Below are 17,269 nucleotides of genomic sequence, written 5' to 3' on the forward strand. Positions count from 1 at the left end.
GGCTTCTAATATTCACACTTTTCTACTAATAGTGAAAAAAAGACAGAACTAGTGCGAAATGGGAATTAATATAATGAATAGGAATTGATTAATTTATTCACAAGAAAATGGTCTGTTAATGATTGCTAGAATACAATTTACTTTTTTTAGTTTTATTTCGTGTGTTGCAGTTCAGTACGGAGTCAACTACGATAATATTTGTTGCTCTCTGCTAAAGAAAGTGTTTAATAAAATTAATATTTTAAGAGATCTTTATACAACTTTTTCTTCAGCGATGAATCGAGGGCTGAATCCTGAAGTCCCCCTCATGAAAAACACTTTGTAAAAATATAATTTTCTTTTAATATCCCGATAAACCAGTTGAGAAAGATGGTCCAATGCTTTCAATGAGTATATTAATACGCATTTGAAATTGGGCGCATACAGTGGACCTTGTAATGCAATACTTCAAAATTAGGACAATTGTTTTAAGTTAAGAAATAGGTTTCCTAACTTATTTCTTATTAAGTGTTACTTAATAAACATAATGTAAGAAGATTAATGTCTGAAGATTGCATTCAGTGAGTGTGACTAATATCCAGGGAGAGAGAGAGTGATTAAAATCGGAATGTCAAATTGTTATCCACTGTATTCATCACTTGGGTCTTTTCTTCACCCCCCCCCAATCAACTTAAAACTGCCAGATATAGGTTGAAATACGAACAGACGGATAAGTGCTGTTAACACGAATACTCTAAAGGACTATCACGACATTACTTTTATTTTATTTTTAAATTTAACACCATTGCATGAATTCTGACTGTTTAACACAGCACGTGATACTGCTTTTATATTTTCCATATTCAGTTTCGTGTTTGTTTAAACTTATATTTAAACACACGAATCTGAATACATAAATAGAATTATGGAACTTAAAGTTTGTCCTTTTATTTCATATTATTCAAAAGACTTATTAATATTAATTTTCTTTCCGTAAGTATTTACACAATGTAGGCTCTATCATGAGTATGCTTTCTAATCTACAAAAATAACACGATTTTTTTATATTTTATTTTGCTTTTGCGTGCCGTCCGCACGATACGAACGAATTTATTAACTATGGCATACAGTTCTTTGCACTTTTACAAAGTCGCTGATTATGCTATTCAAATACATACTATAATAGACTCGACTACTACTATACCATGTGTGTTCATATTAAATTCAAAGCCTCCTGTCTGTATAAATGTTACGAAAGACCATTAATTCAGTTTTTTCACGAAAAGATGTTATGATCCTGCTAAAGGAAAATTCAGAAATATTATTATTTCTAAACAATAATACTTATTTTTATTTGTTTAAGGAAGCAAACAAATAAAAAAAAAACAAGTATTATTTGGTTGGTATTATGGCCAAAGTTACTGAGATTATGAGGTAAGTGTATCGATGTCGGTTAAGTGTGTGTGTGTTTTATGACTCATTTGTCAGTTTTTGGGACAAAAAATCAAATCGCATCAGTCTTATTACACTAAGAAAACAAAACTCATCGAAATGGTTATACGACTTATCTACCAACTAAATTCTTTATGCTGGTTTAGCAACACACACGCACACACAGCTTAAAATAGAACTAATCAATATTATCTTCTATTCAAGTGCATCATCCTGGTTTAAAAATAAAATCTAATCTATTAATCCATAAAATTGAATAAAGCTCAACAAAATAGTAACTTGTACAACTAGAACATCTTGTTCATGAAACTTATACTAGCGGTGGTGACGCAAGACATTCGCGGTTAGTAAACGACGTTCTTGACTTGCTGTTAAAATTCCATCACGAAGTCTGATAAAAGGTTACGAAGTCTGGTATTGATAAAGTCATTCGCAGCGTTTTAATGATGATGACAGGCTTTATTCCACAGCGCGTGATTAGCAGGTTTCAGGGTAATAAAAACAACTCGAGAATATGCAAGCAAAGCATTCTTTAAAGGGCGAAGAAAACAGGGGGAACAATTTCTGAATAAATAAGAGGACCAACCCGCTAGCAAATCTGCATTGAGGAAAAAAAAAGTAAATAAAAAAGAACGTTTTTTTTTTTTCACAAGTTAAGAAAGAATAATCCATTTAAAAGACCAATACATAAATAACTTTGTACAGAATAGTGTATTGTAGTATGTCCGGGGGAGCAGAATCAAGGGATGGGGCAAAATAACGTGGAAGTAATACCTTCAATACAAAGCTGAAAATGTATGATTCTAATTTAAAAGCTTAAAAATATTTTGAGGATTGCAAAGACAGAAACCAAAATCACAAAACTGTCAAGCGATGTAATTCTTTTATTATGAATTAACTTGGTTAAAACTTTGCAGAAATTCATGACAAATTCGTATCTGTGTGTCATTTTTTATTTAAAACATGCAATAAAAATAGCACCAGTGATGTACAGGGAAAAAAAAACACAGTCACAAACGATGATATATTCAAATATTTTTCGATGTAATTTAAATGTTTAGTAGAAATACCACGAAATGAATCTACTGGAATGTTGCATAGGCATTGCTAAAATTTTGTTTTATTATTTTTATTTTTTATGAGTAGCTCATTTTAGGTTTATAGTCTTATGTCATTCAAATATTATCAAGATAACTAGAATAAATAAACTCTCCATCCACTCTCTACTAAATGGAATGCTTTGGGGGGTGTTAATAAAACACGTTAATGACATGAGCTCTTTTTTTTTTTGCTTCTCTTTCAAATCTCATTTGAAGCTGAAGTGCACGCAGTTACAATTAAAAAAAAAACGGAGTAAGCAGAAGGTAAAACATTAGAGATACTCGAATATCAGGAGTTAGATGTGATTTATTTGTAATTTACAAACTGTTTCGTAAACATTGTATCAATGCAGAATATTTGTAGTTGACGGTAATCCCTTATTAAATATATTTGTAACTAATTTTTGAGCTCTCATCCACTCTATCTTGTGACGTTTTTCTGCAAGTGAAACTACACGATAAGACTGAAACAGAATAACATTTCTAATTATCTTTTAGTTTTTATTTCCCACGTGGGATTTCGCGTGCACGAGAACGCGATCATTTCAAAATGGTCAGATTACTTAACATAATATTGCAGAATGACATCAATGGAAAACTCGAAGTTGCATTTCTGTTTCCCTAATTACAGACACACACACAAAAAAAAAATTATTGTAATGAAACAAATTCACGTAAAACATAACTGAATGAACGGTGAAATAAAGTTGGACTCCAAAACTACACTGCAATGCATTTGGGATCACGTGGGCAGATGGATTTTCTAGTATTGTACAAATGAAACGAATTTGTTTTAAATATCACCGAATGAATTCCCGTCAGATAATAATTGGAAGAATTTCTTGTTTATTCCAAATACGACGGTCAAATTTCGTTTGAACACTAACAAAATAAATCTTCTTTGGAATGTATTAATTCTATTGCCAAGTGTTATTCGTTAAGTAAATGACTTGTTTGTCAATGTAACAAGATACGATAGTAATGCAATACAGTACTCAGTCGTTGGTAATCTAAACAAATATCAATAAACTTCAAAATACAAAATTTTGTGTAATATTTCTAATATAAAACAGAACGGTACTTATATATTGCAAATAAAATCAACATCAGCAAATTTTAAAACATACCTTTTGAATATTATATCTAATGTGTACGTAATTTATAAATGATAATAGGCTCTATTAAATGGATTCTGCTTTTGGCTTTTGATGAGAACGGACGTATTATTTTAGACTGAGCCTGATACATTGCATACAAGGCTTCTCAGAAATCTCATATTGCACTGGCGCTGACACAGTTTGATTCCTACTCTCTCTCCCTCTGCACGAAACGTGCAAGAGGTCAAATTGGCCGGCAGGCCCCACCCGCAATCAGGACCAGTGGTGGATTTAAGGTTTTATAGGGAGGTAGGTTTCCAATCTGTGGCCAAGTGAGATACTAATACTCCTTTCCCCAATTAGTAGGTCGCAACAAGACTAAATGTTTGCTAGTAGACCAACTCAGTCTACAGGACGTTTGCTGGCAAGCCCCTAGCCCTGCGGGATTACTTATACTGCTACCAAACAATTTCTGCTGGCAGGAAATCGCCACTTTGATGTGGAAAACATCAAAGAGCAGATCCAGATCCTTAATAAGGTGCAGTCCCTAGAGGTACTGCAACTCATAACAGGCAAGCTCGAATCTGACTGGCCGGATTTTATAAAACAGTACATTCACTCTAATGATCAAAATGAAAAAGAGGAGGAGAATGAGATATCACAAGAAGAACTCATTACTGCTCTGTCACCAAAATCCCCCTGTCAAAACAACTCTCAGGGAGGGAGAGCATTCTAACAAAAGACGAAAAACTACAGAGGACCAGATGGATGAAGACTCACCAACACCAGACGTCCCGAGGAACACCGAAAAGGTTCCACCTGTTATACTAAGGGACAAGGATAAATGGACCACTGTCCCATCAGCCATTAGGGAACATAAAATCTCATATTCCTGGGCTAAAAATCAAGAAGAAGGAGTCAAAATCCAACTAGCCTCAGTCACTGACTACAGACAATTCAATTGACAAAACTAATTGTCTGTAGTTTTAACTTATCCCTCCCTGGATAACAAAAGTCTTCCTTATCACACTTTTGTTTTAGCCAGTGAAAATAATCTCAAAGTAGTACTTCGCGGGGTAACCGAAGGTATCACCTCTGAAGAAATCACTGCTGACCTTATCAGTCGGGGCCTAACACCAGTAAAAGTGAGCAGGATGCTTAGGTCAGATAAACGGCCAATGCGACTGGTGCTCGTAGAAATTGACAAGGCACAGAAAGAGATATACGAACGGACTGCGATCTGTGGCCTTAGAATTTCTACTGAGCCACTAAGGAAAAAGTCGTCAGCTGGGCATGGCCATAGGTTTGGCCATGCCCATGCTCAGGAAAGAAAACAAATGCCCAAAAACTTATGCAGAGGCAGCACGAACAAAGGCTGCTTCATCCAATGATCAAATAAGCTCAAATTTAACATCAATATTAACTGCCTCACTAGCTACCATGTTACAAGAATTCAGCATGACAAATCTATCGCTCCTCCACGAAAAGATTCCTACAAGGTACCCACTGAATTCTGACAGCCCTCAATAATGAATAAAAGAAAATTCCATCCCAACTCTTTCATGATCACTGCATGGAACGCCAATGGACTGAGTAACAAAATCCTAGAACTGAAAGAGTTCACTCACAGATACAATCCTGACATAATATTAGTAAATGAAACACACCTCAGGCCATCTAATAACCCTAAGTTACGGAACTATATTATGTACAAAACAGACAGACTCACCAGCAGTGGAGGAGGAACAGCCATATACATTAAAAACTACGTAAGCTACAATGTTCTGACAAAACCAAGAACCTAGAGATAACAGGCGTTGAAGTTCATACCAATAATGCTGGCAGTATCAAAATCTATGCTGTATACAATCCACCCACCATTCCATTACTGGTATCTGACTTGGACACCATTCTCGGCTGGTGACTTTAATGCCAAAAATACAGCTTGGTATAGCTCCACAATCAACGACAAAGGTTGAACTCTAAACCATTACTCAACACAAAATTCTATTGGTGTTGTCGGATCCACAGAGCCCACCCATCACAGCTCAGATGGAAGCTCGGATGTACTTGACATAGTCATCCTCAAAAACATCAGATACCAATATCAGCTAGAAACATTGAATAAACTTTCTTCTGACCACAACCCCATTCTGCTTAAACTCGGCACACAAGACCAATTCTCCCCCCCCACACACACTTTCATATCTTGAGACAAGCTCTCCAGAATTCTCCCTGATCACATTGGCCCAGTCCCTGCTATTCACACTAAAGAGGAGATAGACTTTGCTGTAAACAACCTAACCAGTCAAATCAAAAAAGCAATAAAGTCAGTTACCCAAACTACAGTCTTTCACCCTGGTGGTCGGATCCCCGAGGAAATCATGGATTTAATCAGACTGAAAAACAAAACCAGAAAGAGGTACCATAAAACAAGATAAAACAAACCTGAATGAATTAAACAGACAAGTCCGTGAAGCTCTTCAAAAAACATCAAAACCAAGATTGGGAATCCAAGCTAACCAAACTAAACCCAGAGGACAACTCCATTTGGAAGTTCCTGAGAACCCTCCGCAGTAAAAGGCAACTTATACCCCCAATTCAGACCAAGAAGGGAATAGCCCATACTGACAAGGAAATGGCAGAGCCTCTGGCGAACAGCTTGGAAACGTAATGCAACCCCTCTTATGAAAATTTGAACATCAATATCATCTACAAGATTCACCGCCGAGTCAGGCAGGCCATAACGCAACAAAAAGATGACCTTGAACCTCTCACACCCACTTCTCCAACAGAAGTTATAAATATTATAACCCACCTGAACAACAATAAAGCTCCAGGTGTAGATGGAATCATAAACAAAATAATCAAACTACTCTCCAGAAAAGCCATTGTACATCTAGTCAACATAATAAATGCCCTCCTCAGACTCAAGTATTTTCCCTTAGCATGGAAGATGGCGGATATCATGCCAATCAAAAAGATTGGAAAGAACACCCAGCTCCCCGAAAGCTACAGCTCTATCAGTCTTTTGTCTAGCCTTGGAAAGATTGCGGAAAAGGTCATTCTTACAAGGCTTCAATCAAAAACGGATAAATTAAGAAAAGATATTATTCCTAATGAGCAGTTCGGATTCAGAAAAAAACACACTACCATACAACAGATTCACAGACTGGTCGAATTCATCACCAAAGGCTTCAACTGGAACCTCTACACAGCTGCAGTTTTCATAGATGCCACGAAGGCTTTTGATAAGGTGTGGCATCAGGGTCTTCTCTACAAGCTCATTACATTCAATATACCAACTAATCTAGTAAAAATAATTCACTCATACCTCAAAGACAGATTCATGCAAGTCAAAATAAATGAAAGTATGTCAACCAGACGCACGGTCCTGGTAAGCATGCCGCAGGGCTCATTCCTGGTCCCCCCCTTCTGTTTTCTATCTACATCTGATATCCCTCAAAACCCAAGCTCAACAATCACTGCGTTATATGCAGATGATACTGCATTATTAGCAAGATCTCTCAGTCCCAAACTATAAGCCATCAAAAGACTCCAAAACAGTATTCACACACTAGAGAAATGGTTGATGGACTGGAGGATCCAAGCAAATCCACAGAAGAGTTCCGCCATACTGTTCACTAGAAAGAAGCCTCAAATCAAGGAAGGTATACATTTACTAGGAGTTAAGATTCCATGGCAGAGTCAAATATCTCGGCTTAAAGTTCGACAAAAAATTACAATTCACCAGTCATATAAAACACATAAGTCGAAGATATCCAAAGTAATTGCGCAGCTCTACCCCATGATCAACAGAAGAAGCAAACTGGATACTCGGAACAAACTACTCATATATAAGATGGTAACACGCCCAGTCATCACTTACGCATCTCCTGCATGGAGTCATACCTCGAACACAAATATTCAAAAGCTTCAGAGAATACAAAACAAATGTCTGAGAATGAGTTTAGATGCCCCATGGTTTATCAGAAATCTCAGATTCACAGAGAAGTCAACATTCCGTACATCACATCCCTCCTTCACGACCTAACTGAAAAGTTCTTCATCAAGATAATTAATGATCCGAACCCGCTGATCAAGCAAGCTTTAGAGTATAATGAGGCGGATTTCTGCAAAATACAAGAGACCCAAGTCAATTCTATGCTCAGCTGAACACAGCTAATCTCACTGCCCTTTCAGCGCGAGCTTAAAGCTCAATAATTTCTCCACTCAAAGAACTTTCCTTCTCTGACAAAGGGGAATATGAAAAGCATTTATGCTTCACCCATCAAGCCAGTATCGTTCTGCGTTCTGCGAGGCTCTAGTAAATGTAATGCTTATTGTCCAGGGTGACCACCACTAGTACTTTCTACTGGTAGTACTTTTTATAAATTTTTAGTGTTCTAGTACGTTCACCAACAGATCTAGTACTCTCTTCCTTCCGAATAATAACAACAACAGCATGAGAATTAGACACATGCGTTTATTATTGTTCTCTTCTCCCACCTCCCCATATGTCACATTCAGTAGTGACACAAGCATGATTTCTCTTTTTACCTCTCCCTCTCACTGTTCTATCCTTCTCTTGATCCCATGCTCACGCAATCCGACTGGCATTAGCCAATGAAAAAATATTTTTCGCTATTCAAAACACTTCTCGTGCGTTATAAGATCATCACAACAATGAAAACAAGTGGAAAAATTAAATATTTTAATATGAGTAACCACCTTTTATTGATGCACAGCGTAAATTGGACTCATTGAAAAGATAAATCCAGCCGACAATAGTCAGTTTTTAGACATAGACAGTACCGTCGACAGGGTGTAGCATAGAGGCAGCCTGCCTCACGGCGCGGCTTAATAAGGGCGCTCGTTCAGCCATATTGAGGTAGGCGCCGTCGCTACGCTAACGGTTGGTTAGCGTAGTTTAAATTTAAATTATAAGCTATGTCCGCCTCTATATCGATAGAGGCGGACATAGCTTATAATTTAAATGTAGAAGAGCTTGTAAACAGTTTTATTGTGCGATATCCCCGTAGAGCAAACATTTACTTAATATTTATTTTGTAATCGTTTTGTATTAATGTTTCTCTTGTAATAAAAACAAAATAGCGATTGGAGATTTTCTTATATTTTTGTCTTATAATCCATCAGGGGCGATATTTAATTTGCCTCAGGGCGCGATCTAATCTGACGACGACCCTGGACATGGAAAATGTATATCTAGGGGCGTTTTCAAGAGCTTGATAGAGAATGGCAACTATTGAAAAAGAAGCATTGAAAAAGTCAAGAATTGATGGTTTTTTGGAATAAAGTTTTTGAAATTAAAGATGCTGTAGGAGAAGAAATGTTTCCTAATTTAACAACATTAGTTAAAGCTGTACTGTGCCTCCCTCATTCATCATCAGCAACTGAAAAACTATTTTCAGCAATAAAAATAAATTAGAATAAAATAAGAAATCAACTACAAATTCCCTTGATAAATAAACTCCTTTTGACAAAAGAAAAACTGAAACATCCAACAGCTACAGATTTACTATTTCTGAAGAGTTAATTTAGCAAAATCTGCTAAAAATAATACGTCCAGTGTTTTTTTTTTTTTTTTTTTTTTTTTGTGAGTGGGAACCCCTGTATATATGTAAATAGCATATTAAATAACTGAAAATTTAATGTTACATTATTTTAAACACTAAAATTAGACTAAAATTATATGGCAAATTAATACACGTGTGAAGTGCTAGAGTTACAATTGGGACTTCTGTTATGATGAATGACAACTGCAGTTCTTGGACTCATAGATGACTATAGTGAGGTGAGTAACTTTTTTCTTTTCATATTTGTCGTACATGTGTTAATTTAGCGGCTTTACATTGAGTTCATCTATGATAATAAGATAGTAATATCGTAAAAATGCTCTAAATAGAGTGAAACGAAAACAAATAAAAATTTAGTTGTTTTTTTTTATTATTTTCCCTCCAGATTTAGTACCTTTTCTTGTATAAGTTGGTACTAAATATTTTTGCTGGGTGGTCATCCTATTATTGTCGTAAAAACTATGCTTATATATGTAGAATGCATGTAAATAACATTAAAAAAAGAATTTTATTTAAATAAAGAGATTTCTTAGAATTTTAGGAAATATTATTGAATATACCGATATTTCATAAGCAATGCCAAGGACAAAAAATTAGGAAACAGTTCCGATTTAAACAGACAGATAGGGGATGTAAACTCTACGCGCAAGCTACACAGCACCGGGACTTTTATGTGCTTAAGCGACAAAATGGCCTGCTACTGCCTTTTGCTATTATTTCTGGCCACGGGCCAAGTATTTGTTTATGTAACATCCTCAGTTCCCTAATGAAACGCAGAATTGGCTGACTGAAGTGGTTGCGTCACTTCCTTTGAAACATTCAAGGTGACATAATTCACACTGTTTGTTAGGTCGACAACCTGAACCCTCCAGATCAGTGTCCCTCTATTTCGGCAATGCACATTAGTAAATTGTAACGATTTTAACGGCAGCAGAAAACATTTTTATCTTTAGCAAACACCATAGTCCCTTTTGGTTCGTTCACCTGTTTAGTGGCTGTGTGTATAGTGACTGATAAGGGTTGTTTTGGTAGACTCCAGGCAGATAACGATCATTTGGGGTTGTATACTCAACATAAAATGTTATTTATTGCATACCACTGAATTTTAATTTTATGTTTCGATCTTTGAAGAGTCCTGCTGGAAATTTCTAAAAGGAGTCTTCAAATCTAAAGGGATTCTAGATGCATGGCAAGAGGTTTTAATTTTGTAATATACTCAAGAATTGGAGTACAAAAGCGCTGGTGCCTGACAGACAAATGTCACTGTAGCAAGAACCTAGATAAAATAAAGTCAAAATTGCTTTATTTTACCACCCTCAATTAGCCTATTCTGTTGTCATTTTCTACTATATAGTTTGGTGAGCAAGTTTTCGATTATGGTTATTATCAAAGGGAAATACAGAATCAGATTCTTTAATAATAATGTATATGACAGAGTTCACATCGGCTTCTTCATTACCTAAACGGCTTAAATCCTAAAATAAAGTTCACACTTTAAAATCCGTTCAAAAAATTATTTTATGGATCAGAAAAGAAAACAAGTGCATATAAATCAGTTTCGGCTCTTCATGAAAACTGTGACGTGGTTCTGGAAACAAACAAAAATAGATACATTAAGTTCACCACTTTTACCATAAATTTAAATACGTTTTAGAGACGATTAGGGATCCAACGCCATGGGAAAAGTATTAACGTCTAAATCATTTATTCTTTATAAAATATTTAAAATTCACTCAACTAGAGTATTAATGGCGATACATAAACCAGCTGAACAATGAAGGAGGCATGTAATATAGAATACACGTTATGTCTACGAAATGTTTTGTAAGATGTAATTTGAACTGGGTTTTTGTTTAATTAGTATTAATATCCTTTCATTTATTCTATCAACCGGAATAATATGATTAATTGCCCAATAATAATCTTTGCCATTGATGTACGAACCTCCGTGTGTGTGCTTTGATCATTAGATATCTGTTTTTTTTTGTTGTTGTTTGTTTTATTTTGTTCAACCTCCTGTATCGAAAATAGATTAACAAAAGAAAACCAAAGATTTAAACCTAACGTGATCTTCTATTTGAAAAAACCTGAGTTCGAACCTCATTTCTGAGGTGAGGAAACTGTTTTTAACCCCCATCCAAATAAGCAAACCAGCCAAAGAACACATGCACACGTAATTAAAAGAATATATACTAACCTAATAGCTTCCATTGCTTTTGATCGACCTGTTCTTTCAGATAATCATAATTATCTGAAAGAACATACTATATTATATAGTATATTAGATTAAAAACAGTTTTTTCCCATTGTTAAATCAAGATATCGTATCTAACAATATTTATTATATAATCAAAGAATGTTTATTTTTAAAATCTTGACAGTCTCTAAGAAAATACTACTCGACTTCAAACATTACCCTAAAAATCGTGCAACACCAAGGCAACTCATATCAAAGATTTGTTTTTTCTAAGGCCATCAAAAAATTTTAAAGTGAACATTACACGACTGCTATAAAATGCTAGATATTTCTTAGCCTCCCCTGTAATATTTGAATTGCTTTCAGGGTTCTTTTTCTTCAAATAATCCGGTTTTTGGAAATTGCCATCTTTCTCATAAGTAGTTGTTATTTTGAATACCCCTCAGATAATTAAAGGATGTTATTATGTGAATTATGTTACACAAGCCTTTTATTTTTAAACTATCCCCGCCCGTCTTTGATATTTTATGACTGATTTTATTATCGTGTGGCACATCTTTAGTTAAAGCCTGCTTGGTAGGATCCTGAAGAAAAACAATATTTCGTTGATAGGGAAATCTTAAATTATTAGAAACATGTTTTCATGGCCACGTCTTGATTGCAATTACACCTGTAAGATTTATATGATGAAAGATCAAATGATCTTCGAACAAAACAATGTCCGAAGCTTTTTGAATCATTCGTTGTTCTTCTCGTAGCCCAAACAACATAAACCTTACGTCGTTCGGTTCTTGTATAGTGCAATGTTAAGTTTCATCACAAACTGGTTCGTGTTTCTGTAAGAGGTAACGTAATCTGTTTTTCTTGACAGTTTCGGGGAAATCCCATTTGAAGCGATAAAACTGGGATGAAAATATTATTTTTATTCGGTGTTTAGTCAAGAATGGAAATCTCAAAAGTTCTCTTCTCCTTTGATATTAAGTTAGCATTGACCTGCGTTAATATACGATAATAAGCTGTCAAGGATGTAAGAAGCAGCTTCTTTACCTATCTTTATCTGATAGACAAAATAATGAAAAAGAAAACGCGAAATATTTTGTTTCAAACTTGGAATAGGTCGAGAAATTTTTCCACTTTAGAAATCTAAATAAAATAAAAATAGAAAAATATTTTTACATTAAAAATGAAAGATTATTAAAAGAAAAACAGTTATGCTATCTAAAGACAAGTTCGTAAGGAAGCCACTGTCAAAGCTTCATTTCATACAAGGATATGTTTAGTATCATACAAGAGTTTCATTATGCTTTAAATCTTGAAACCTTCTTTCAAGTGAACTGTATTGTCAACAATGTGAAACTTAGAGAATCTCTAAAATCTTTTAGATTAAGATCGAAATTAAGTTGACTTTGTTGTCTAAAAAACAATAAATAAATTATTTTCTTTCAAACATCGATCATTTACATAAATAAATATAAATCTTTCTTTGCTTTTAATCGTGCATTGTCAAGTTAAATGACTAAATGTACGCAAAACAGCGAACCTTATCACACTAGTCCTGGATCTATGTAGAACGAGTGTGAAATGGATCCACCAAATCTTCACTTCGGAAGCATCCGACCTGTGAACGTATACAGTATTGGATTATAATATTATTCAAGGTGAATTTGATAAAGAGAAAACTATAAGAATATCACTATTGTTGCTATTGAGTAATAAAGGTTCCTAGCTGCTTTCAACCGGTTTCAACCTTTTTTGAGGCGACCTCAAAAAAGGTTGAAACCGGTCTGGGTGGTGACCCCACCCATAATGCATTGCAGTATACATCTTCTAGTGAGATGTGCTTTACATTATGGGAAAAAATACTAAGAATAGTGATCAGAGCTTTGCTCACCTTTACAATGAGTTGCCCTTTACAATGAATAGTGATCAGAGCTTTGCTCACCTTTACAATGAGTTGCCCTGGTGTTGTACCATCATTAGACTTGAACTTTGTTTCAGGCGCATTTGCATACTTGAGATTAGGAGTTAAAATAACCAAGTTTATAAAATAACTTGGTTATCCTAATATATATATATATATTAGGATATATATATATATATATATATATATATGAATGATCATTAACTCGATTAACATACATGTTTTTTAAAAGATTTGAATGATTAGAACCGAGATTTAAGTAAAATGGTTTTAATATTAAAACACTACTAGTTTCGGCTTGTAGCAGCCTTGATCAAGTGACATTATAAAAGAAAGAAAAAAGAAAAAACACTAAAACACTGAAGTTTAAATAAACTAAGAACATCATAGAGAGTCTCTATACATAATTAACATTAAAATGTTGTGGTTGTATTTAAAGCTGTTCTTTCGTTTGTGGTATTGTTGGGAAAGTACGTGCTAGTTGCATCTCGTGAACGCCAGCATGATTACAGCTGAATGACTATCTGGGAGGTTGTAGCTCAAGTTATTATTCAGATAAACAGGATTGAAGATGATTTCCCTAGATTCTACGATTTTTCTATCTAGTTCATCATTGCAACGGAAGGTGTAGTAAATTTTTCCCAGCAGACATTGTGACTTTGGCTTTCATCATTAGGATTAGCCGAGAAAAGGATATGACTTGATAATGCACTCGCTCGCTGTCTCTTGTAAGTAATTTCTCTCATGTGTTCTTTCATACGCAATTCGACAGATTTGTCTGTCTGCCCAAAATAAGGAGTATCACAATCACACAATATTTTATATACACCAGGGTATTTTAGATGATGATGATAAGGTTTTGGGTGGCTTATTAAGAAACGGATTTTTGGAAGTGGAGTGAACAAGGTTCTGATATTGTATTTTCTTAGAACTTTTGCTAATTTATGTGGAACTGTACTTATGTAAGGAATAGAAATATTGCCTTTGAATCTATTTGTTTCTTCTGAGTGATGTCTAGGAGGATTAAGAAGGAATTTTTCGATGATTCTCTTGGAATATCCATTAACTTTGAAAGAGGTTTTGAGAATGGTTTATTTCTGTAAGAAGTTCATTTGGGTCATCCAGAAGAGAACGGGCTCTATGTCCCAAGGTGGAAATTATTCCAAGCTTATGAGGAGGGAAGTGATAGGACTGACTATGCAGATATCTGTTGGTATGGGTTGGCTTTCTATACATCGATATTTTGAGTTTATCAGAGGAGCGTGTCAGTTTGACATCAAGAAATGGCAGGGAATTATCCGTTTCAAGCTCGGCAGTAAACTTAATACTTTGATGTTGGCTATTGAGATTATTATGATGATGCTACTAGCACGTACTTTCCCAAGAATAGCACAAACGAAAGAACATTTTTAAATACAACAACAACGTTTTAATGTTAATTATGTATAGAGACTCTCTATGATGTTCTGAGTTTATTCAAGCTTCAGTGTTTTAGTGTTTTTTCTTTTTTCTTTCTTTTATAGTGTCACCTGATGAAGTCTGTTACAAGCCGAAACTAGTAGTGCTTTAATATTAAAACCTTTTTACTTAAATCTGGGTTCTAGTCATTCAATTCTTTAAAATATATATATATATATATATATATATATATATATACACACACGAGCGGATCCGTCTACGGAAACAAATATTTAAGTCTTCTAAAAAACTGTTCGAAATAATTATTAGCCATTCGGCGACCGTGAAGTAACTGATGTATTGCCAGTTTCTTAGACTCCCTTTCAAAAGAATATTCAAAAGCTGGACTGGAATTCAGAATATATAAAGTAGCGAAAGTTGCAGCGTACCTCTTGCCACTAAACTTCTAAAAGATGTAAGCTATTATTATCATGGAAACGTTACAAATCACATTTGTCTGTTGCCATACACGAAACGTTTTTATTATATAGAGAATTTAGGTGAAGACAATTTAGTGTGAATGGCTATGTTTCTTGAAAGAAATAGGATTTTTTTTAAACTACCAAAAATCACCAAATATTTTCTTGTGATTTTTTGACTTTTGTTTATCTTTCAATTTTCACTTTTCTGATTTTTTTATTTATTAGGGGGGGGGGGATTTCTGGTAAATAAGATGTTAAGAACCATAAAGGTTCATTCATAAATTACAGAGCTCTTATCAAAAATGCTTACGGAAAACTCCCTTTATGAGGCTTTATAACATTGTCCTATAGTCCTTGCTACAAATTCTTATAATAGCCTGGATGTCTCGATAACATGTGATCTAATCAACTAATTCCATAAGTTATTAATCTAAATTAAACGTACTACTACTACTAATAATAATAATAAATTCCTTTGTAAGAACTGAAATTTTTAATCTTGATGTAAGTACTGTATGTAAGTACTCATTGTGTTAATGATTCGATTTTGATTACTTTTTGGATTATATTGCTTTTTAAAAATAAGGGAAACTGCGTCCAAGTTACCATGGATGCGAAGTGCATTTTAAAATTGTAATACCTTTGATATTACATTGAAATATGTGATGGATACGAAGCGTATGAGGATGCGTATTTGATCCATAATGGCCGGTAAGGTGGTTAAAAACTTAAACATCTTGAACATTTCATACATTTGTTATTCAGGATCCGCCTTGACAAGTAAAAATGGCTATTCAAAATTTCTGCATTTGAAATATTGTTACGGTAAAATAAATACATTCATTTGGCAATAATTAATACTCTATAAGAATATTATTACAACTGAAGTGATAAATTCTTTCCTAAAGTAAAATTCTTGAGTTAAGTTTCATTCGCTTTAATATTAAGCCTATTTTATAACTGAATAAAATTCATAATTATATTTCTGGCGCATGTTACTTATGTATGTCACGGTTTATTGTCTAGAATTTTACGCCCCAGTACGTGCTTTTAAAATTTCCAAACATCTTAATTTACAAAAAAATAATCAAATGATAGATACATCGAAGACAAGCAGAGGAAAAGATGAGGAGGACTTCTGTTAATGGTAGCAAAGGAGTACCCGTTTAAAGTGGAAATACAAGGGGCAACCAATGGGAGTGGTTCTGAGGCAATATGGTGAGAGGTAGAAGTGGACAGGATGAAATATTTAGTTGGGAGGATGCTATACACCTGGTAATATGAAGAGCAGTGAAAAGGAAATGTATACGCAAATTAGCTTGCTAAATAAGAAAAGAATCACCAATATGGGTTATTTCAGTTATGGTAACACAGGAATGAAGAGATGGTGGCTGGGAGCAAAGAGAATGAATTTTTGGAATTTTTGAGAGACAACTACCTTAGGCAGTATGTAACAAAGAGTACACGGAGATCAAAGGTCTTGGATCTCATCATCGCATCAGATGATTATTGTAAATGGGGTGTCAAATCTTGCTACCATTTGGTGAGAGTGACCATGATGTGATCACTTGGAGGCTAACCATAGCTAACCATATGAAGGACTTCTGTTAGAAAGGGATATATGTGGAACTATAAGGCTGGTGATTATGAGAAGCTTAGGAGACAGCTTGTAGCAATAATATGGGATAGGGAATTGGATGGAAAGAATATCAATGCTGCGTGGACCTTACTCGATAACTATCTAGTAGAATAAGCTATATCAGAATGTATACCAAAGGTTAAGACGCTAAACAGAGCAAGTGTGAAATGGATGAATGAATGAAGAGGTAAGGCATGCAATCCGGAAGAAGAATGTATTATGGAAACAGCATGAGTGGTAATAACCAGTTGCATGAAGTGCATAAAGAGCAGGCGAGGGAGGTAACTCGCTTGGTGAGGGTGACAATCATCTTTCCATAATCATACTTATGATTATGGAAAGATGATACCAGTTCGTGATGATGGCAGAATAAAACAACTGCAGAGAATATAGTCCAGATATTTAAT

The sequence above is a fragment of the Typopeltis vanoorti genome, chromosome 2 (genome assembly GCF_054136105.1).
Source record: "Typopeltis vanoorti isolate ZY-2024b chromosome 2, IOZ_Tvanoo_1.0, whole genome shotgun sequence".
NCBI classification, from domain to species: domain Eukaryota; kingdom Metazoa; phylum Arthropoda; class Arachnida; order Uropygi; family Thelyphonidae; genus Typopeltis; species Typopeltis vanoorti.